Source organism: Taudactylus pleione, unplaced genomic scaffold, assembly GCF_031769625.1.
Source record: "Taudactylus pleione unplaced genomic scaffold, aTauple2 ptg000053l, whole genome shotgun sequence".
Taxonomy (NCBI): Eukaryota; Metazoa; Chordata; class Amphibia; order Anura; family Myobatrachidae; genus Taudactylus; species Taudactylus pleione.
The window spans coordinates 1,516,050-1,541,017 of record NW_028284455.1 but is presented as its reverse complement, the minus strand read 5'-3'; positions in this window follow the sequence as shown (position 1 = coordinate 1,541,017).

Below are 24,968 nucleotides of genomic sequence, written 5' to 3'. Positions count from 1 at the left end.
GGTGAGAGGTTCACATGTCCTGATGGTGTACTGAGAGACACAGTGGAGATGGTGTGGCCTAAGCAGCCCACTGCATACTGGTATCCCGACTCCGGCCGGGCACTGACAAAACTGAGGTGGCTCGGAGGTGGGGTATAGGGATTTGGACCAGTGCACCCTGGGAGCTGAAAGGTTGAACTGCGTGGTGCCCGGTTATCAACCACCACCTACACCCCCAAGGTCTCCCTGTGGAGCCCTATGGACCTTGAAGAAGAAATGTAAATATTTGCTTAAAAAAGGGGTGAGAGGTTCACATGTCCTGATGGTGTGCTGAGAGACACAGGGGGAAATGGTGTGGCTGAGAGATGATGCAGGGCGTGAGGGTATGGTGTGCTGAGAAATGGCGCAAGGGGAGATGGTGTGGCTGAGAGACGATGCAGGGGGGAGGTGGTGGTGTGCTTAGAGATGCAGGGGAAGATGGTGTGGCTGAGAGATTATGCAGTGGGAGATGGTGACCCTAGTTATGCCTCTGGTCCCAACTCTGTAGAGGCAGGCTGGCATAAAAGGGGTATATGCACGCATTTAATCAGCTTTCTGTGCATTTACAGAATATTTAATTAATTATTAATGCTGTAGAGTGTCTTGTGCACTGAATGTATGAAATAATGTTTTTTGTTTGAGTGCTTTGTGTAGATTACTAGAGTGTGGGAGGTGATATTGTGCTGAGAGACGATGCAGGGGGAGATGGTGTGGCTGAGAGACAATGCGGGGGGAGGTGATAGTGTGCTGAGAGATGACGCAGGGGAGATGGTGTGACTGAGAGATGCAGAGGGGAGATGGAGTGGCTGAGAGATGCAGAGGGGAGAAGGAGTGGCTGAAAGATGACATAGGGGGAGGCAATGGTGTGTTGAGAGACAACACAGGAGAGATGGTGTGGCTGAGAGACACAAGGGGTAGATGGTGTGGCTGAGAGATGCAGGGGGGAGGTGGTGTGGCTGAGAGTTGCAGGGGGGAGATTATGGTGTGGCTGAGAAATGCAGGGGGAAGGAAGTTACACAGGAGGCATGAGTCTGGTTGAACCGCTGTTGTATGATGACCTTGTTAATATTCCTACACAAACAGGCATCTTCCGTACGATGTGACATCCATGAATAGTGGATGAAATGTATCCTCCCTGTCTTCCCAGGGAGGATACATTTCTTAAGAGGTTCCACATTGCGAGAAACCACTGTATAGGTAAGGTGCATATGGAATGGAAAGGAATGTTCCCAAAGTGACAAGAAATGGGTGGCGTGTCATGTTGGCACGCCCCATTTTCAGTGGTCATGCCCCTTCTGGTATGTAACCACTCCCATTTTTTTGCAGTGCCAATATATTGTAATGTGAATATTTGCTTAAAAAAGTGGTGAGTGGTTCACATGTCCTGATTGTGTGCTGAGAGACACAGTGGAGATGGTGTGGCTGAGATATCATGCAGGGTGGGAGGTGATGGTGTGCTGAGAGATGCAGGGGGGTGATGGTGTGAGAGATGGCTAAATGTTGTAAATCTATTTGGTATGTATAGTTTTACTACTGTCTCTGATAAACCCCATGCTCTCTTTTTTGTTTTATTTAGGAATTTTTTATGTGTTTATGTTGCAAGTTTCAATGATGCAGCCAATGGTGGTATATAAAGACACAAAAAGCATGGTTGCAGAGCCTGTAGACACTGAAAGTGGGCATCTCAGTCTTTGCACATACGGATGTACACCAGGGATGGGCATTGTAGCGGCATTAGCATAAAGTTGCAGGCGCAACTGCAGGTAAAGATAGAAGGAAGGCCGCGCCTCCATCCAACTCAGAATCAAGCTCTATGAAGAGGGAGTATTCCGCCCCACCTCCATTAGGGCTACTTCCAGAAATTTCCCAGGCTGGTCTTTTTATCCCAAACTGCCCCTGTTTTTGCACCCCTTGAATCTTTTTTCTAAAAATAAAGTCTTTTCTAAAAATAATATCCTAAAAATGTCCGGATTTACATTTTACTTACACTGTACAATATTAAAATGCGCTCATGACTTCAAGCTGTAGCCACATTCAGAGGAATAGAAATCGTAAATATTGTAAATAAGAGGTTTACGACTCTAAATTGTATGTAATAGATGTGAACTACTGCTACATGCATACATGAGGGTTCATCCCCTCCCTCATCTATAAAAAGTTCAGCTATCTTATATACTGTAAATGCTGACATATCATCAGAGGAAGTGCTTGCTGCTATTAAAGCTATGCAATCTTCCTTTGCCCCAGGCGCTGACGGTTTTATGGCCCAATATACAAAATATTTTAGTCCCTCTACTCTTTACAATACAATACATTGGGGATTCCTTTGATTATGGCACAACCTCAGTCAATTTCGTTGATCCTGGGGGTTGCAGTCATGTGAACGGTGGCTTGCGGCCGCCGGTCGAAATCCCAACAGTTCAATCCCGGCAAGGGATCTAACATAGGCATCGAAATACCGACGCCTATATTAATTCTGATGCCGGTACCCCCAACAGGACGCAGGACCGATCGTCCAATGCCGGGGGTAAGTATCCATGTAGCAGGGGATGGGGGGTTAGGTTAAGGGACCCCCGGGGCGACTTGGGGTTATGCACCCCCCTGGGGAGGGTTAGGGTTAGGCTAGGGGAAGGGGGAGTTAGGGTTAGGCACCCCTGGGGGGAGATTAGGGTTAGGCTCTAGGGGGAGAGGTTAGGGTTAGGCACCCCTAAAGGCAGGTTAGGGTTAGTGGTGGGAGAGAGGAGGGTTAGGTACTTCACTTATTTCCGCTGGGATCTGCGCTGTTTGGCCTGCTGACATCGGGATTTAGACTGCCGGGATCTCATCTGGCGGTCATTCATACTGATTCCGATCCTGGAAGTGGGGAGAAACTCCACTTTATACTCAATTTATAGGCCGATAGCCCTACTCAAGTAGACCTTATGATCTTTGCTAAAGTCTTAGCTACCAGACTGGGCCCTCTTCTATCTCAGCTCCAACATCCAAATTGAGTTGGACTTGTCCATGGTAGACAGGTACCAGACAACATCATATGGAATATCGAGCTGATGCACTTCATTTGTTGAGCAAAAAGCCTCCTTGCTTATTCTTGCCTTAGAGACTGAAAAAGCATTTGACCGTTCATGTTTGGGGTACTCAGAACGATGGGCGCTCTGAGAAATTCATTGAGAGTCAACTTTGTATTGCTTGGCTTCAGCTAAGATTTTGGCTAATAGCTTATCCTCTTCTACTTCTGCCAATTATTGAACCCTTTACTGTGAAGATACAAGATATTCAATTAATTTCATGCGTGAGACAACTTAACTCCACTTAATTTCCTTACTTTCCAGAAATTTACACCAAATTTGCCATCCCAAATACAATTTTTTTGAATTCCTACAAATTAGGCACTTTCATAAAAAGATCAAAACTTGGACAAATCTTAGACCCTTGTTAATGGTGCAATCACTGTCTTAGAAAAGTTTCCATTACAGGATTACATTTTTTCCTATATGCCTAGTTGATAACCTTATGTCTCAACTCTCTTGATACTTATGAATTGGCCTAGGAGGCTAACCTGGACAAGAAACTAGATACAGAAGATTCTTTTGGCCTATTTGACAACCCACTTACCCCCGTTCTTTTCCTTCCCCATTCCCATGCGGTCTACCACATCACCCCTGCTCTCCTCTATACTTTTAAAATTGGTCAGTAGAGAACTCAATAGTTAACTTCTCCTAAAAATTATTGTATTTCTATAATATTAATCTATCAGTTTAGATTTCCTTATTTACGTATTACTTTTTTGCATCCCTTCTTATACAATGTTTATTGTGTCTGACCTACAATAAAGTTTGATAAAAACAATATAAAGTGACAATTCGGTTTTGTAGTGGGTAACCCTGATAAACATTAGCATTACTAATAATTGTTGGAATCCAGCAACAGCTAACGGCTAGTATACTTGAGAAACTATGCTAAAGATAGCAATGCTATTACGATTTCATTTGACATATGGGTGAAAGTGTATTCTCACTTTCAACACTTTCTTATTTTAATCCTCTATGTTATGCTATTAAGTTTACAGTAAATGTTATCCTGCAATCTTTACCTGTGTGTTTGATGCTTGACAGAAAACCATGTTGTGCCCCTGATCTATCTAAGCCAGCCTGCAATATGCCTAAAATAAATAAATTGTATACTTGCCCACTCTCCCGGGATGGCCAGTAGCCTCCCGAAAATCGGGTGGCACTCCCAGTCCCCCGGAAAAGCAGGCATGTCTCCCGGCCGACCGTCTACCCCCCCGGACCCTCCCTCACCTGTAGCACCCCGCTTCTCTAGTAAGCGGGATTGTGAGTATTCAGTCCTTCTGCTGGGGATGTCTACAGAGATGTAAGGGTAAGGCAATAACTGTATAAAATCTCAGTCTGGCTATATCAAATTTATTTTAACAGACTCTCAACTTAACTAAAACATCAATTTTATTCCCGACAGACAATGTATAACTTCAATGTAACTATAACAGAGACAATTCTACTATCTTTATTTTACAGGAACTCTGGATCTAATGGGATTGTCTGGTTCAACCAGGACACTGTGGAGTGAAAGGTTAGTATAACAAAACAGCAACACTAATATGTCATAATTTCTCACTACACTTATCGTACAATACGTTTCTTCTAACTATTACTAATCCCTACTGGCCAGCTAAGTATCAGGTAATTAACAAGTTAAATTAGTCAGTTCGGTGCTATCCACTTTGATGGTGCACATAATGTTTCCTGGGTTACTGAAGCAATAGAGTTCTTTAATGCGGTTAAGCCCTTCCTCTATGTTGCTGGCAGCCTAATATCTCTCTCTGTGTAGCACTTCAAATAACTGTTCCTCTATTTTCTGCAGGGGGACGAGTGTAATGCAGGTGATTCTTAAGAGGATACCTTCCAGTCTTAATAGTCAGTACTGAGAGGAACTGCTCTGGCACTATAAGGGTGGATGTTAGTTAGCTGCTGTCTTAATGACTTGAGGCTCACAGTCTACCTACTGACTGATTGACTGAGGCTTTCACAAAGGGTCTGGTGTCTCCACTTACCGCTCAACCGGCACACCAGGATATCCTCCAGCCTCTGCACAGGATCACGGCAGACTTCTGCGAGGTAACTGCCTCTCTGTTCCCAGTCAGTCCCAGCGCTCCATCTGCAGATTATAGCATTTTTGGCTGCAGTCCGCAACGAAAGGCTTGCGCAGTCGCACTGCGAATTATATGCATGCGCAGATGGGCAAAAATCGCTCAGAGCGAGCGGGTCTGAATCAGGTCCAGTGTTAGGCCTAATACCTTGCATCGTGGGGTATTACACACCTCCCACACAAACCCCTGCAGTGGGGGGGAGGGGAAAACGATGACGTGATTAGAGTCATCATGGCCCTACCCCCTGCTTCAAAATCCCGGTAACCCTGGCATTGTGTAGCGGCGGCAGGGCCACAATCACACCCCCTGCTCCACCCCTAATGTTGTGTAATATCCCCGGCCACACCTCCTATGTCGCGTCACGCTCCCTGCTAAGATAACCTGGCTACCCCATGAGGGGGCAGCAGAATGTGGGCAAGCATGATCTATTGAGGCCGTGTTACTATATGCCTAAAACATTATTTATCTATTAGTACTCTCCCTTCATAGACCCTAAAATATAGAGACTTTGGGCAGACCTGTCCACTAACAGTTTCACTAAGAAAAAAAAAATCTTTTATCTGTGTCCAGCTTCTGCAGCACCTGAGGTCTGTCTATAGTGCGCTGTAATTAACTTATTTGTGACATTCAAAATTGGAACTTACTTTAGCCCTAAGGGTATTTGCCTGCCTGTCCTTATCCTGATTATAAGTTACACAGCATCCCATCATAAATGCAGCAAGTTCAGTGCTATCTGTGATTTCCAGGAGAGAGAGAGCAGTGACAGATGCCCTTGTCTGCCTTTCATTACCTTTCTGGGGAGAATTTGTATTCAAATTCAGTCGAAAACCAGACACACACAATGTAAACACAACACTACTGATACCTACTATTATTACAATCATTTCTAGACAGGATATCACTGTGCATGATCTGTAGAAAATGAAGCAAGTTATGTTTATTATTATTTTTTGCCTTGACAGCTTAGGATGTACTATTATCCTATGTATTAAATTGATTTAGCCTAATGCACACTGATGGCAAAGCCTGAAGCTGGAAACAGCTATCAATTGTTTTTCCCTCAAAAAGGAAAGTTTCCCCTTACTTGTTAACAAATAGTAAGACTACACAGTAAGCTACACAGTGAACGGTAATATTCCAGGATGCTGTAACATAATCTGATTTCCATAAAAAACAGATAATATCCTTTTCTTTAAATAAAAAACAAAACATAACTACTGCAATGCTATGTATTCAAATGGAAATTCCATTTGAGGTTTCTTCAAAGCATACTGACCATTAGCACTTGAAATGGTCTGATCAGAAGGACTGAGCCTTTGTTGAATGACAGAAGACCCTAAAGAGAGCAGAATTATTCATCAAGTTTTCTTTGTTGTTTACCTAAGTTAATGGACGTACTTTGCAATGATAGAGGGTGGGAGCCAATAATTAAATTAGTGTTAGCAGAATTGTGAGCAGTAGCATGCCAATAGTTTCAGGGTTGATAGAAATTAGATTTCCAAATCTATATTGTATACTTTAATTATTGCAATGCATTATCTTTCCATTACATGACTGTAATTTTTGCCAGAGGTCCTTTTAATGTGTATGTTTGTGTGGGTGGTGGTGGTGGTGGAGGGGCTGGGGATGAATATAATTAACAAAGCTAATTAATTCTAAGTAAAATAAAAATACACATACAAATGAATGTTGTCATATGTATGTTGGAAGAAGTAATGAGGGTGAAGTGAATATTAATCACATATTGTGTATCAGCAAATATATCACAGATGTCTCTAAATAGGTTTTATTGTGCTGAGTCAGAGCCTTTGGATATTTTACAGTATGCAGCTAATAGGTATATTTCCTTGAAGGATATATAATGATGGTACTAGAATGCATATTTCTTACTACGGTATGATATGTCTACATTCCTCCATGTGGTAGAACATGGACATATCGTCCCTGGTGGCCCAGCGGTGACTTGTCTGCTCCTGATGGCTGCATCGGCTCTAGCGCTAGTCATCTGTCCATCACTTCTGGGTCATACATCTGATGCTCCAGCACTAAACCTCTTTCTAGTGCCTAAGGGACCCCATACATCTGCGATTAATTAGGGGTTTTGCAGATGATTGTCCCAAAAAATCGGTAATGTATGGGGTTCATCAATTGCATATTCCGCTTAAAAAGTGATTGGTGTTGCAAAATCAAGTTGTCCAACATGATTAATTTCACCAACCAATGTAGGCTGCGGATTGGTAGTGTATAGTAACAATTAGCCAGTTTGCCAACCATTACTATGCAACATACTTATGTGAATTAACAAAATCTTCTGCTGTTTGCATATCCAGGCAACTACTTACTGCACTCACTGCTTGGACACTGCAAATACTTCCCTATCTGTGTGCTGCTCTTGTTGATTGATCTTTGTTGATCAAAACACTTCGGACTGGATCAGCTCGGGTACATTGTAATTTTGTCCTCATTCAATTTGTATTGCCTTTTCCAATTGTGTCACATCTATCCACTTTAATCATTTGTTTAATAACTAATTCCTGCACCCACTGCTCACACACCTCTCCTTTATATATCACTTTTGGAGCTGCGCTCATACATTAGCAGCACTGTTCTTTACATGTATTTTTGAACATTTAACAACTTTAATCCACACTGTCTCTATATCTCACAGCCTCCACTCCAGTTTACATCTCACTTATTACCTTGTCCACAGCATGAACACCCTTACTTCACACAACCCCCATATTCTACGTCCACATAATCCTCTACTTTATCCATCCCTCTCCTCCCCCTCTTGTCTCCTCCACTTGCTGTTCCCCCTTTTTACTCTCTCATCAGTCTGCTTCCAACCCTCTGCTTCTTTCTCCCACTTTCCTGTCCCTCCACTCTCAACCACCTCCCTCCCTCCATGGCCTTGTTACCCCAGCACTAAGCCCCATTCCCTCCTGGTTCTGTCTGTCACCTCCAGGGCTGCCAAGAGAAATTCTGGGCCCGGGTACTGCAACATCCTGTGGGATCACATCATGTATAGCTGGACCCATTTGTGAGTGGGTCTAGAATGTGAGATGCACCCACTCACAGGAGCATGGCATAGCACCCAGCAGCTGGGACTAAAGTAGTCACTACTGTATTAGGATGGCGGGACAGTCCCATAATAGCTGCATTTTTTGTCAGGCTGTATATAGACGCTAAAATGTAACACACAACAATTAAAGTGCTACTACTTTATTTTGTACATCTCTCATGTAAATAACACAAACAATCTATTTGTTGACATATAGAGATATATGTATGAAAGACTTAATTTTTACATAACATCAGGTCATCTTATACACACATTCCGCAGCACATATCCTAACCCACTGCTCCATGCTCCTTCCTCACTATCTACCCCTCTGTGTCGCCCCTGTCTGTCTGCCCTTCCCCTTTAGAATGTAAGCTCTCACGAGGAGGGCCCTCATCCCTCATGTGCTTCTCCTCCCCCTACTTATAGTATAATTTACTCCTAACTCCCCACAATGGCACCTAACACCTGGTTGCTCATGTCCTGCTGCTTGTGTTTTGCAGCTGAGTTTATAACCTTGTCCTTGTCCTGCTTTGTTTTGTATTACTATTACTATTAACTGTTTTTCTTGTGTGCTCATTTATGTACAGTGTAAGACGCTGCGGAACCTTTGTGGCGCCATATAAATAAAGGATAATAATAGTAATAATATTAATTACTAGTAAAATGATGAGTCTTTCAAGATTGGCAGATCTGTGATTTGCTAAAAATGATCTGCAAATTACTGAAAAATATCTGTAATGTATGGGTGCAGATTGGTGGATTGGGGAAAAAAAATCACAGAATCTGTCAATTGTTATTTTGTGATTGCTGATGTATGGGCTCCTTTACCCTAAACTACTCCTACCCCTGCAGACTAACCCTAACCTCCCTCTGCAGTCTAACCCTAATGTCAACGTTCTGACAATGTCAATATTTCACACGTCGACATTCTGAGAATGTCAACATGTTGCCTTTTGACATTTTAAAAATATCGACCTTATATCTTTTGCATGACATTCTTACTTAATATTACAATGCTAGGTACACACTGTGCAATAATCACTTCTGAAAAGCTGCTCTTTCTGCAGAGTCAACTTTTCGGCAGTGTGCTGCTTTCTCCTTTTAGCTGCGATTTCCCCTTATTGTTTGCATGATTTTCTCACCGAGCGTATACGCTATAGATTTGCGCCGAACCATTTTTGCTGGTTTTGGTGGGCACTGTAGTATGCTATGGGCCTATTGGCATCACCATGTTTTTGTGTGAGGACACCTGCAGCACAACCATCGGCTTCCGTACAATACAAATCAAAAGGTTTTTCATAATCAGGTATTCCCAATGCAGGTGCTTTTGTCAGACTATCCTTAAGATTAGGGAAAGCCTGCTCTGATTCCTCTGTGTGTATGACACAATCGGGCTTTGAGGAAGAGACTAAAGGCCTGATTCAGAGCCGGTCGCTATTTGCGGTCGTTCATTCAACAAAAAGGGGTGGCTATTCAAATGAACTGTTCACTCTTTGCGGTCTATTGATGCCTCTATGTCTGAACGAGCGAACAAAACTTGCGGTTGTAATTTTGAAAAAGACGCCCCCTGGCCGCTCGCACCATACGTCATGTCCGCTATTTATTAGATTAATCGAGTACATCGAACAGCGTATGAACTGCTCGCTATTCTTGTGGCTTGTGTTTGCTACCACAAATTTGCGAGCAGTTCTGGCTATAAAATAGCCCAGTGACGTGGTCAATGACGCTCCAGTATTAATTATGCACACCCTTAAAACGCCCGTTTTGACCTTCAAGCACGCCTGCGTTCTGCTTTTCACTCCCCATTTTCAAGCACCTTCCCCTGTTACCACCCACATACGCCTCCTCCTGTCACTCATATTAGCAGGCATTCGCTATTTAGCGTACAAACGATTTTCGGCCGCACTGACTGGTTCGCGCATGCGTATTACGATCCGTACGGATGCGCAGTTGGGCAAACATCGCTCGGAGCGAACGAGCGGCCACTTACGAGCGGCTCTGAATCAGGCCCTATGTCCTGCAAAGGCAAGGCCAAAATAGAAAAGCCTGGGATCCACATTCTACAGTATCCACACATTCCCAAGAAGGTACGAATTTGCTGTTGATTCTGCAGCAGTGTCATGTTCTGTATAGCCTGGATTCTATCATTTGTGAGATGTCATATCTCCTGGGTTAGGCAGTGTCCTAAATATTTTACTCTGGATTGGCACGGCTGTAGTTTGTCCTTAGCCACCTTGTGTCCTATATGCGAGAGATGAAGCAACAAAAGTTTAGTATCATTCAAACATGACATAAACGAATCAGAACATAGCAATAAATCGTCCACATATTGAATTACAACAGATCCATTGGCAGGTTGAAAAGATTGTAAACAGTCATGCAATGCCTGGGAAAGATACTAGGGCTGTCTATGAAACCTTGGGGAAATCGTGTCCATGTATATTGTACACCTCTGTATGTGAATGTGAATAAATACTGACAGTCAGGGTGGAAAGGCACAGAGAAGAAAGCTGAACAGAGGTCAATGACAGTGAAATGGATTGCATTTGGTGGGATCTGCATGAGAATGACAGCTGGATTTGGCACTACGGGGAATTGGCTCTCTACTACCTTATTAACACCTCTAAGGTCCTGTACCAGCCTATAACCCCTCCCACCACTCTTCTTCACTGGAAAGATGGGACTGTTGGCTACACTAGCTGTACGAACTAAAATTCCCTGTTGCAATAATTGCTCAATTATTGGAAAACCCCCTAATTCTACCTCCTGTTTTAGTGGGTACTGGGGAATTTTTGGAGCTTGCCTACCGCCTTTTAAATTTACCATTACGGGGCTTACGTTTGCCATTAATCCAGTATCCTGTCCATCCTTAGTCCAAAGGGAATCTGGAATTTGGGACAACATTTGATCTACCTGAGATTTATTTTAATATAAACTTGTAGAGTGATACATTATTATCCTTTGGGGAGTGTCCAACATATCCAGCACCTCGTGCGCAACTCTCCCTGGAATATCTAGAAATACACCATCAGGGGTGCAATATATAACACATCCCATCTTACATAACAAATCTCTACCCAGCAGGTTAGTAGGAGCCACAGCAGCCAGAAGGAAAGAATGCCTGGTATGCAGCAGCCCGATAGTAACCTCTGTGGATTTTGTTAAAGGATAATGTTCCACTTTACCTGTTACACCCATTGTTGGTATTGTCTCTTTGGTCACCTGTAAATTAATGGGAGATTTTATCACTGACCTGGTCGCCCCTGTGTCTACAAGAAAAAGATATTTAGTACCAGCTACATCAACCATCATGACCGGTTCTTCACTAGTACTTCCCGTTAACCTGACTATCTGTAGACTACAGGTATGACCTGACCCTGTATGGAAGCATTGGCTTCCATTCTCCAATAAAGCATTAACGGCTACTATTGGAGCTGGTGCCTGTTGGACATTTGCTGGTCTCTGTGCATATCCCTTATGGGGATATGCAGGTTTTCCCTGATTTGGAGGTCCTACCCTTTTTGCTCTGCAGTTTCTACTTAAATGTCCTGGCTGGTTACAATTAAAACATGTTCGTGGATCGGATGAAGACACAGGTTGTGGTGAGGTTTGAGCAGGAGGAAAAGGTGATGGATATGGGTAGGGATATGGAGGATAAGGGTATTGTGGGGGGTATGAAGTTTGTGAGTAGTATGGGACCTGTGGTTGTGTAGGGTTAGTGGAATAGAGCTGTGTTTGCTGTTGCATGGGATTAGTGAGAGCATATAACTGTTTAGGTGTAAGTGTGTGTCTAGATGCAAGTGTGTCTGTTGGCTGTGATGTTACCGTCATTCCTTCCAGAGCTTGGATACTGACAGCCATTAGTTTTTTGCTCTAGGTCTCTCTTTTCTTTGAGATGTTTTTATCATGTTCTATGGCAGATTCTATGAGTGTATCTATTGTGACTCCTCTCCAGCCAGGCGGCGAGGTCTGAACCCGGGTCTTTAGGTTCTCTTTAAGACCGTCCATGAGTATGGTGACTATCATTCCCCTGTGGTGAGTGCCATCTTTAATATCCTCTAACCCAGTGTACTGGGTGATAGCCTGCAGAGCCCGGTCGCAATAATCTTCTGCAGATTCACTCTCCTTTTGCTTTATGGTGAAAATTTTGTTCCAGTTAACTACTACCGGAAAATATATACCCAATTGAGTTACAATGCGGGAAATGTTACCTTGGTTTACTTGGTTTGTTAAGGAACGTCACCATCCAATACACAATCCGTGATAAATTTTGTCACGTCGGTATTGCGTGGTAGACAGGTAGACAGGTAGACAGGTAGACAGCAGATAGTAGTATCATAGTAGTATGGTGACAGCAGATAGTAGCAGCAGAGTAGTATGGTAACAGCAGATAGTAGTTGCAGAGTAGTAGGTGACAGCAGATAGTAGTAGCAGAGTAGTAGGTGACAGCAGATAGTAGTAGCAGAGTAGTATGGTAACAGCAGATAGTAGTTGCAGAGTAGTATGGTGACAGCAGATAGTAGTAGCAGAGTAGTATGGTGACAGCTACTAGATAGTAGTTGCAGAATATGGTGACAGCAGATAGTAGTAGCAGAGTAGTATGGTAACAGCAGATTGTAGTAGCAGAGTAGTACGGTGACAGCAGATAGTAGTAGCAGAGTAGTATGGTGACAGCAGATAGTAGTAGCAAAGTAGTATGGTGACAGCAGATAGTAGTAGCAGAGTAGTATGGTGACAGCCAGAGCCGGCCCTAGGCATAGGCATTCTAAGCAAATACCTAGGGGCGACTAGAATGCCTAGGGGCATTCCAGGGCTCTGCTGCTGCCCCCCCTCCGCGACGCTGCCCCCCAGAGCTGGTTTAAGGTGGGAGCGCAGGGGGTAAGTATTTCCGTGCCCTCCTCTCTTATTGAGCCCCCACCACAGATCGGATCACTATATTGATCTGATTTCCGGCGCTGCGCACACGCACCTCTCTGCCGCTGACAGCAGTGACAGGCGCCGCAGAGAATTGCTGGGCAGCTGTCCAATGACCTGTGAAGTTGCAGCCTGCGTCTCAGTGACTGGCAGGCTGCAGGGAAGGAAGAGGCAGGAGGAAGGGAGGGCACAGCCGCAGCCCGGCCCCTAAGCATGGAGGTGGATAACATGAGAGGAACATGCAGTCTTTCAGCCAGGAAAGGTAAGACAGATAGTTTATTAATTTTTTTTACTAATTAACTTTAAAGGCATTGGGTCCTATGTGTACAATATATATAAATATATATATATATATATTTATATGTGTATGTACGTGTTATGTGTCTAAAATATATATGTGTGCGTATATATGTATACTGTATATGTATATAGTGTGTGTGTGTATATATATATATATAATGTGTGTGTGTATATATATATATATATATATATATATATATATACACGTATATATATATATATATATATTTACACACACACATATATATATATATATATAATATGTGTGTGTGTAAATATATATATGTATATATATATTATATATATATATATATATATATATATATTAGGGGTGAGCGGGTTCGGATTTCTGAAATCCGAACCCACCCGAGCCCCCCCGATCCGAGGCCGATCCGAGTCAGGCTCGACTTTTCCCGCCTGACTCGGATCTGAAATCGAGGCAAAACATCATCATCCCGCCTTCCGGGTCTTGCGGGTTTTGGATCCTATATAAGGTACCCACGTCGGCGCCATTTTCTCACTCGGCTGTGGACAGTGAAGAGGGAGGGTGGTAGTTAGGGCTGGCTGGGCTGTGTAGTGTAGTGCAGTGTAGTGTTGTGCTGTGCTGCGCTGTGCTGCTGTTGCCCATAGGGGCTGTGTCCACTACTGCAAAGTCCATAGGGGCTGGCTGGACTGTGTTGTGCAGTCAGTTGTCCATAGGGGCTGTGTCCACTCCAAAGTCCTATGCAGTGTCCCAGTCCTAAAGGGGTGCTGTAGTGTTGCCCAGGGGGTGCTCTGTCCATCAGGGGTGCTCCCCCCAAGTGCAAAAAAAATAAATATTTTTTCTGTTTTTGTGAATTGTGTGCACTGTGGCTGCACGTGCATCAACAAAGGAGCAGCGCCAAGCGTGCGCCTGTGTCCCATAAGTATAAAGCCGGCTGGCTTGTCCGTTAAAGGTCACTCCAAACAAAATAAAAAAAAATATTTTTTTGTGTTTGTGAATTGTGTGCGCAGTAGCCGCACGTGCATCAACATAGTAGTGCCAAGCGTGCGCCTGTGTCCCATAAATAAAGGGCCGGCTGGATTGACCGCTAAAGGGTGCTGTAACCCCCAAAGGGCACTCCAAACAAAATAAAAAAAAATATTTTTTTGTGTTTGTGAATTGTGTGCGCAGTAGCCGCACGTGCATCAACAAAGTAGTGCCAAGCGTGCGCCTGTGTCCCATAAATAAAGGGCCGGCTGGATTGACCGCTAAAGGGTGCTGTAACCCCCAAAGGGCACTCCAAACAAAATAAAAAAAAATATTTTTTTGTGTTTGTGAATTGTGTGCGCAGTAGCCGCACGTGCATCAACAAAGTAGTGCCAAGCATGCGCCTGTGTCATAAGTAAAGGGCCGGCTGGCTTGACCGTTAAAGGGTGCTGTAACCCCCAAAGTACACTCCAAACAAAATAAAAAAATATTTTCTGTGTTTGTGAATTGTGTGCACTGTGGCTGCACGTGCATCAACAAAGGAGCAGCGCCAAGCGTGCGCCTGTGTCCCATAAGTAAAGAGCCGGCTGGCTCATTTCTTAAAGGGTGGTGTAACCCACAAAGTGCACTACTCTCCAGCAAAAATAAAAAAATATTTTCTGTGTTTGTGTGCGCCTTAGCCGCACGTATATATCAATAAATGGAGGACCAAACTTTCTCCGATAAAAATAAAATAGGGAAAGATCAAGAACCACTTCCTCCTAGTGCTGTTGCTGCTGCTGGGAGTTGTTCATCATCCCAGAGAGGAAGTAGGAACACCACTACTTTTACTAAACAATTAACCCTCCAACAGTCCCTAGCGATGAGGATGAAGTACGACAGCAGTCATCCTGAAGCAAAATGTATAACTGAGGCCTTGACTGCTATGTTGGTGTTAGACGTGGGTCCGGTATCCGCCATTAGTGCAGTGGGATTTAGACAATTGATGGAGGTAGTGTGTCCCCAGTTCCAAATCCCGTCTAGATTCCACCTGCATCCTCAAAGCAGCAGCGACAAGCGTGTGTCTGTCTGTTAAAGGGTGGTGTAACCCTCAAAGTGCGCTCCACAAACAATAAAAAAATTCTTTTTTTTTCTCTTTGTGAAATGTGTGGGCTGTAGCCGCACCTGCATCCTTAAAGCAGCAGCGACAAGCGTGCGTCTGTCTGTTAAAGGGTGTTGTAACCCTCAAAGTGCGCTCCACAAACAATAAAAAAATTCTTCTTTTTTTTTCTGTCTTTGTGAATTGTGTGGGCTGTAGCCGCACTTGCATCCTCAAAGCAGCAGCGACAAGCGTGCGTCTGTCTGTTAAAGGGTGGTGTAACCCTCAAAGTGCTCCAAAAAATAAAAAACTATTTTTTTTATGTGTTTATGACTTGTGTGCGATGTACCCGCACATGCATCAACACAGTAGCAGCGCCAAGCATGCACCTGTGTCGTAAGTCAAGGGCCGGTTTGGACATCTGGTCCGGACTGAAGGACGTGCCAACAATTTCTGACAAGTCTACTGTCACTGTATATGATACTGTCCTCAAAGCAGCAGCGACAAGCGTGCGTCTATCTGTTAAAGGGTGGTGTAACCCTCAAAGTGCGCTCCACAAACAATAAAAAATTCTTCTTTTTTTTTCTGTCTTTGTGAAATGTGTGGGCTGTAGCCGCACCTGCATCCTTAAAGCAGCAGCGACAAGCGTGCATCTGTCTGTTAAAGGGTGGTGTAACCCTCAAAGTGCGCTCCACAAACAATGAAAAAATTCTTCTTTTTTTTCTCTTTGTGAAATGTGTGGGCTGTAGCCGCACCTGCATCCTTAAAGCAGCAGCGACAAGCGTGCGTCTGTCTGTTAAAGGGTGGTGTAACCCTCAAAGTGTGCTCCACAAACAATAAAAAAATTCTTCTTTTTTTTCCTGTCTTTGTGAATTGTGTGGGCTGTAGCCGCACCTGCATCCTCAAAGCAGCAGCGACAAGCGTGCGTCTGTCTGTTAAAGGATTACACCGGTGACAGCATCCAAGTAGGCATGTCAGACAGTCCGTACATGTACTGGCAAGAAAAAGAGGCAATTTGGAGGCCCCTGTACAAACTGGCTCTATTTTACCTGAGTTGCCCCCCCTCCAGTGTGCACTCCGAAAGAGTGTTTAGTGCAGCCGGGAACCTTGTCAGCAAAAGGCGTAGGAGGTTGCTTCCACAAAATGTGGAGAAGATGATGTTCATAAAATGAATTATCAACTCTTCCAGGGAGACCAGCCTCCAGAACGTACAGAGGGACCTGTGGTGGTGGATTCCAGCGGGGACGAATTAATACTCTGTGAGGATGAGGATGTACACAACACTGAGGAGGGTGAGGAATCGGTGAATGAGGTGGATGAGGACGACATCTTGCCTCCGTAGAGCCAGTTTGTGCAGGGCCAGATTAATTGCCAGCTTGTTTTGTGGGGGCCCAAACGAACCAATCATTTCAGCCACAGTCGTGTGGCAGACCCTGGCACTGAAATGATTGGTTTGTTAAAGTGTGCATGTCCTGTTTATACAACATAAGGGTGGGTGGGAGGGCCCAAGGACAATTCCATCTTGCACCTCTTTTTTTTCTTTGCATTATGTACTGTTTGGGGCCTAGTTTTTCAAACTGCCATCCTGTCTGCCACTGCAGTGTCACTCCTAGATGGGCCACGTGTTTGTGCCGCCCAGTCGTGTCGCTTAGCATAGTCATCCATCTACCTCGGTGCAACCTTTTGGACATAAAAACACTATTGTGAGGTGTGAGGTGTTCAGAATAAACTGGAAATGAGTGGAAATTAAGGTTTTTGAGGTTAATAATAGCATAGGAGCAGAAAAATCAACACATTCTGTGATTTTAGCTGTTTTTATGCTTTTTTAAAAAAAAATACAGATCCAAAACACAAAACCCAGAACCCAAAACACCGAAGGGTGGTTTTGGCAAAACCAATCCAGATCCAAAACACGAAGAAAGATCCAGATCCAAAACCAAAACACAAAACACGAAAAGTGGCCGGTGCACACCCCTAATATATATATATATATATATATATACACACACACATATATATAAATAATATGATCAGTATGATATGCCGGCTGCTGAATAGACTGAAGCCCGATCACTGAAGATACCGACAGGGGAAGTAAGTACTCTAGCCCTCCCCCTCTCCCCCCAACCCTCTCTTAGGGGTACCTAACCCCAACCTCCCCCCAGTGGTGCCTAACCCTTACCTCCCTCCAGTGGTGCCTAACCCTAACCCCCCTCCCTGTAGCCTAACCCTAATCCTCCCCGGGGGGTGCCTATCCCTAATCTCTGCCCGGGAGTGCCTGAACCTAAACCCCCCCCATCCCGGTGAAACTAACATACCTACCCGGGTGTGGATGTTTGGGAGTCCGGCACTCTTGATGCCGATGCCAGTATCCTGATCTCCTTCAGGATATATCGGCATCAGCATTTTGTCGGGCAGCACAATTCCGGCATCGGTATATGAACGGCCGGTGGCATCCCGTCCACCGGCAATATAACTACATCCGCGTATAAACACTTAGGGCTCGATCCAATTAGGTGTGATGTGCCATTACAATGGCATGGCACATCGCACCGTTCGTAGCCCGACTCGCCACTAAATTCCCCTGAATTTGCTCGCTGCCCTATGGGGCAGCGAGCACTTTCAGGCTAATCGACGCAGCCGTCAAGTACGGCCACTGTCTCGATGATTCGCACACGTGAGAACATCGCATCTAATTGGATTGAGCCCTTAGTTTGCTGGTGGGATTATCTGCTAGAGGGCACCAGTCAAAATTTTGCCTAGGGCACCAAATTCACTGCTGGCCCTGGTGACAGCAGGTAGTAGTAGCAGAGTACAGCTGTCACAGTTATGCAAAGCGGAATGTGCTTAGTGCAGTAGTTCTCCAGATAGGAAGTTAAACCAAAGGTGTTGGTGCCGGTGGTGGTTAGTCTACATGTGGTATGTTTGACCAGTTCTTAGGTTCATTGTAATCTAGTAGAACAGCAAGTAACAGACAATGATATGACAAGTGGAACAGCTGTATGCAATCTGTATGGAATATAGCAACCTGAAGCTTAGTGTAATTCTGGGCGTTGTAGTGTGCCGGGCATAGTAGTTTTGAGGGTTTATTTACTAAGCATCAACAGGGCTAGTAAATTAATTGTCCTTTTAAATGTTGTCCATAAACATGAACGTAAATAATAAATAAACCCTGTGGAGAGGAGAAAACTTTGAATATTCTCATAAAAAGTATACTAAAATCCAAAAGGAGCTTAGTTTTCAAAGAGAAGTGATATAAACAATAGGAGATGACCTACCACAAAGCCTTGTCCAGCTGATAGATGAAGCAGAGAGGAGGGTGGATCCAGAGATTAGAACTCTGAAAGGCCCATTTGATAAGTAGGTTGAAGACAGTGGGGTAGATGTATTATAGTGGCATGGATCATACCGCTATATCTCTTCCTGCTTTACCTCATTACCGAGGCGACGCAGGAAGCACTACCAATGAGATGTATGAACATCTTATCTGCCGGAGTGGGGGTGTGAAAATTCCCCCGTCTGGCTATCCCCGCCTGAGCACACAGCGCATCAGCTTAGTGCTGATGCGCTGTGTCTCCATTCCGGGTTGGCTCCAATGGGCATACGCGGTATCTTGCAAGCATTGCAAAATCTTGCATGCAGCCCCCGGAGCTGGCAGCCTCTGGAGCAGGGACAGTGCTGTCCCTGCTGTAGTGGTAGGGCAACGACAGCTGCAGCTGTTGATGTCAATATCTGCAACTGTCGGAACGGTCAGTGGCACTGACCATTCATACATAGCCCAGCACATCGGCACTGCTGTCTTGTAGATAGCAGCGCTGATAATAACAGGGGTGTATAGTGCCCCTGTCATTTAACACCAAACCCCACTTTAATACATGAGAGAGATATCGGCGGTTCATACATCTACCACAGTATTCTGAAGACCTAGGGATTGTAGTGTTTGTATGAGCAAATAGAGAGAGAGATCCAAGAGAATGAGGTCCTCATTCAGAGTCTCTCGCTAGCGCTGTTGCGCACGCTTCGTTCTGCACGTGTGCAAACTACTCAGTGCGATCGCAGGCCGCTCGCTCGCCCAGCAAAGACAGCCCAGTGAAATGAGTGACAGGAGAGGCCGTTTGTGGGTGATAACAGGGGCAGGACACTGATAACGGGGGAGTGGAGGTGCGAACGCAGGCGTGCCTGAGTGTTTCAACTCCATTTTAGAGGCGTGCATAATTAACAGGCAGCGTCATAGTACACGTCACCTGCCTGTTTTTTACACTGAAGTCCTTGCAGTGCTTGCGGTAGGGTAAGGCAACCACAAGCGCTGCGATCGCTTCCGATTGTCCTCGATGTACCAATGTTTTAATACACTTCCTGGAGATGACGTGTGCTGGAGGGCGGCTCTGCCTGTGCAATTGGGCGTGCACTGGCCGCTCGCGAAGTCATGGTGGGCGTGCTTATGCCTTGGCGAGCGATAGCTTCCCGTGGCGTCACTTTGACAAATTTGCATATGCTGGGGGCGAGCGATCGCATCTAGCGAGAGACTCTGAATGAGGTCCTGAGTGTTTAATGGCCTTTAGAATTAGCAGTATTAATCACTGACTACCTTTGCATTCTGAGCAACCATAGGGTTCACTTCTGAATCAGGTCCAGAGAGAGAAAGAGAGACACAGAGAGAGTAAAAGTACAGATTTAATTAAAGTTGGGATGAGCACAGTATAGAGATATCAACTGGGCTGTAAAGGTATAGGATCAAGAGGAGCGATAGCAGAGGGGAGACGTCCCTTTTAGCTATTGTGAACACTGAAGCATTATGAAACAAACAATAACCATAATAAAAGACATCCAGAATAATACAGTATAAAAGTATTATTTATACTGTCCGGAAGTTATATATTATTTGTAGTAAATGGCTGGATATGCACTACAAACACCTTACTACATTAGCATTGAATCTGAAATATTTAACGTGGTGATTTCATTTTAATGATCAGATGTTTATTATTTTTAAGGGCTGAAAATATTTTATATACTGTATATTAAACTAAATTTAAATACTAATGGAATGGTTAAACACTAATTAAATCAGCATGTGGAAATCTTACCAATATCCATGTGGGTTTATTTTTATGTTTGAGGCAGTGCTGTCCAAGTTTTCAGTGCTGTGAGCCGTATATATTTCATCCTACATATTGGTGGGTCATAGCCTATGAAAACATTAGATGATGTACTGTAATATAAGTCATGAAATTTTTAACCTGACTGGGGGTTGTCCAAGGATCTGTCATGGACTTTATTAAATCAGCTCCACCAGGGCCACGTTGGACAGGAATGGCTTCGAAATAGAAAACCATTTTAAAAATTTGGTCTTATAAAAGAGATGAGGCTAAATAAAGTAAGAGGAGTGATAGGTTTTTGCATTTATTTATTGAGCCTCACCAAGTCCTTCCTGAGAGACAATCTAACATACTGGTATCCTTTTCATTTCCTCCAGTTTAGCTAAACCGTAATGCTGGAGTGGGATTACAGTCAATGATTTAATCATTCTAATAATATTTCCAATGAGATGCTTCCATTCATCAGGATGTATGACATTCCACCTCTCCTGCACTTCATTCATATTGGCTCTTCAAAGAACATATTGAAGGGGGTGTAAATTGGGTGTGGCAGCTGAAACAGCCAATTGCAGTATAGAAAGGAAGGGTCATGCATAGGAGACAGTTATAGTGAAACGAAAAGAACAAAACAATGTTAAGCAGGACAATAGGTCAGTTTGACTGTAGGGCTCATTTAGGAATATTAAACTTAGATGAAAAGTGTGCACAAACCAGGGCAACCCGAGACTTGCTTTCGTGCTAGAGTCATGGGTTTAACTACTGTCAAGTAGGGATGGGCAGAACGATTCACTACACTGAGTTGAGCCTCATGGCTCAACTCAGTGAAGTGTCTCGAGTCAGTGTCTCAAGACACGACTCTTTAGATAGTGCAGTGCTGTAGCCAGCAGGGGAGCCAACGACTCAGAGTGAGTCACTGACAGCTCCGCCCCCTACATCAGCAGAGTAGGGGGCGGAGCTGCCATTCACTCTAGCTCCACTGATAGAGAGGAAAGGGGAGGCGGGTGTCTCGACTCACCAAACGCTGAGTGACTCGAATCATTCACTCATCTGAATGATTTGAGTCAGTGTGAGACACCCACTCACTAGCCATCTCTACTATCAAGATACTAAGGGCTCTATTTACTACAACCAGCATATTGAATGCAGATTTAGGGGTCTATTTACTAAGAAGTTTTAGGAGACAGAGTGAAAAGTGATAAGGTGATAAGTGATAATAGGCCAATCAGATCCCAATTGTCATTTTTCAAACACAGCCTTTGAGATGACTTTTCACTCTGTCTCCTAACACTGCTTAGTAAATAGACCCCTTAGTGTGATATTACCGACTGAATTTGCATTGCGAATTCTGCCAATATCACAGGGATTTACTAAAAATCCCTTGCAGGGACAGACCTTGCGAATCCCATCCGCACACTTATTACGGTATTTTCACAAAAAATACTGTGACAAGTGCCCGCACATGCGATGACCGGCTGCTGTTAAGCCCCGCCCCCACTTTAAGCCCCACCCACTTGCACACAGATTGCATTTCCCATTACAATTATGGGAAATGCGATCTGATTACTAAAAATAAGTGATAATTAGGGCCTGGAGTAGAATTTTTGAATTCTACTCCAATTGCCCTTTAGTAACTTTAGGTGATACTAAAATATTGTGAAAAGGATGTGAAAACAGTAAAAATAATGTTAATAAATAGAGCCCTATGGGTCTATGGGCCTGAATCATTAAGGATCGCAACTGAGATTGCGGTCGCAATTACGCACGTAGTCTGACTGCGAAGGTATGTTAATCCATTGCGATCACTATGCTGTTGCAGCACTACACAGGGATGCTCACCTTATCCTACACACATCCGTAATGTTTAGCAAGACTGTAAAACCATCGGTAACATTAAGTACAATCGCAGCCTCACGCACACTTGCACAAGGTCAGACCTTACTCAGAAAATGCTAACTTTATCACTTGCTATGAGTACTCAAGCTGCGTATGGCATCAAAGTGGATAATTTATGCACACCATGTAACGCCGTTCAAATTCCCTGTCATGCCTGCGTTTCCCTGACCACTCCCCCATCACCACCCACAAACAGCACTTTCTGTCAATCACTCTGCGTTGGGTCTGCGTAGTCACTGCGATCGCAATCCTGATTGGAGTGGCTAGTTTGCGCACTTGCACTGCATGCGCAGAATGCAACAATCGGACGATTGCGTGCATAATTGCAGTTGCGACAGGTAGAGAATCAGGCCCTATGTACTAAACCTGGAGAGAGATAAAATGGACGGCGATAAAGTGCCAACCAATCAGCTCCTTACTGTCACTTTACAGGCTGTATTTGAAAAATGACAGGTAGGAGCTGTTTAGTTGGTACTTTGGGCCTCATTCAGAGGCGGTTGTTAGATGCAAGCGGTCGCTCTGAATCAGGGCGGCCGCTTGCATCCTGAACGGCCGCCTCTTTGTCAATCGTTAAGCTGTGGGTTAACACCCACAGCTCCAACGACCGACATGGGTGATGGTCGTGATGGTCAAGACCATCGCGACCATCAGGGCTTATGACCAGACCTTAGGGTAGGGTCTGGGGACTCTGGCCCTCATTCAGAGCCGCTCGTTAGCGGCAGTACGCTCGTTCCGAGCGATGTTTGCACATCAGCGCATGCGTACGGTTTTTAGTACGCATGCGCGAACCAGTCAGTGCGGCCAAAAATCGTTTGTACGCTATATAGCGAGTGCCTGCTATTTTGAGTGACAGAATGAGGCGTATGTGGGTGGTAACAGGGGAAGGTGCTTGAAAATGGGGAGTGGAGATCCAAACGCAGGCGTGCTTAAAGGTCAAAACGGGCGTATTATGGGTGTGCATAATTAATACAGCAGCGTCATTGACCACGTCACTGGGTTATTTTATAGCCAGAACTGCTCGCAAATTTGTGGTAGCAAACACCAACCACAAGAATAGCGAGCAGTTCATACGCTGGTCGATGTACTCGATTAATCTAATAAATAGCGGACATGACGTATGGTGCGAGCGGCCAGGGGGCGTTTTTAACAAATAAACGAGCGTATGTTTTGCTCGCTCGTTCAGACTTAGAGGTGTGAACAGACTGCAATTTGCGAACGGATCATTTGAATAGCCACCCCTTGTTTTTGAACGAACGACCGCAAATAGCGAACGGCTCTGAATGAGGGCCTCTGTTCGAGCAGGAACTTCCCCACTGACATCAGCAATGATGTCAGTGGGGCTGCCCCCAAACGACAAGTGTTCCGACTGGAACGCCTCCGTTTGGCCAGGCACGCCCCTGGCCCGCCCAGCAAACGGGGAGAGCTGTCACTCAACATCGACAGCTTGCCCCATTTGCTACGAGACCCCTAACGTCGTGCGCATGCGCTGTGGGGCAACATCGAGTCGGTTGTGAGCGCTCACGATCGACTCTGAATGAGCTCCTTTATCTCCATCCACTTTATCTCTCTGCTAGGTTTAGTACAAAGACCCCAAAAAATGTAATGTGTGTATACTCCCTGTGTTTGCATTTGTTTTTTCCAGTTACTCTAGTTATTTGGTAGAGAATTAAACTCCAATGGGGCAGAGATCAATGTGAATCATACTTGCCTACTCTCCCGGAGGCACAAGTAAACTCCCAAATTTCTTAGGCAGGATACGGGAAATAATACCTTAAATTGTGGGCCATAGGCCAATATGACGTGATTCTATGATAACACATACACACACATACACTTGTGTGTTTATACAGTACATGCAGTTTATTTGTATTGTGTGGGGTTATCAATATATTTTAATAAATAGAGAGTGAGCAATATGTGGTGAGAGGGGTTGTCGCTCACCTGAACTGCCCACATTCCTGTGGGATCAGCTCACTCCAGGGGAGACTGGAGTGAGGCCTGTGCGTTCTGCATTAGCAGTGGAGGTGTAGAATTCCAGGTTGTCACAATGGGAGAGGAAAACAAGACCGGCACATTCTTTAGCTGCAATAGAATATGGAACTCTGGGTTTTCCAGGTCAACCAGAGCCAGCAAGAAGTCAGCAGCACAGGAAGGGTTTAAAACTTTCACAAACCTGATACTTTGGCTCCTGATGCCGGACAAACTGGCCAGGCGATAGGCCAGGGGTGGTGGTTAGCATTAGGGTGCCAGGACCTGGAAGGTCCACAGATATTGAAACTGCTGACTGTTAACACAAGGAGTGCTGGGACATTTACTTTTATGTTTATTTGCTTATTTTCAGTTATGTGCCTGTGTGTGTCCAGGCCTAACCTCACGTATGCTAGGGTGCAGTGTCTGCTACCATTAAAAGACACTGCTTTACCAAGTACCTGCCTGTCTGGAGTCCTCATTTCTATACCCCGTGCTACATATTGTGGCCCATATGGGGT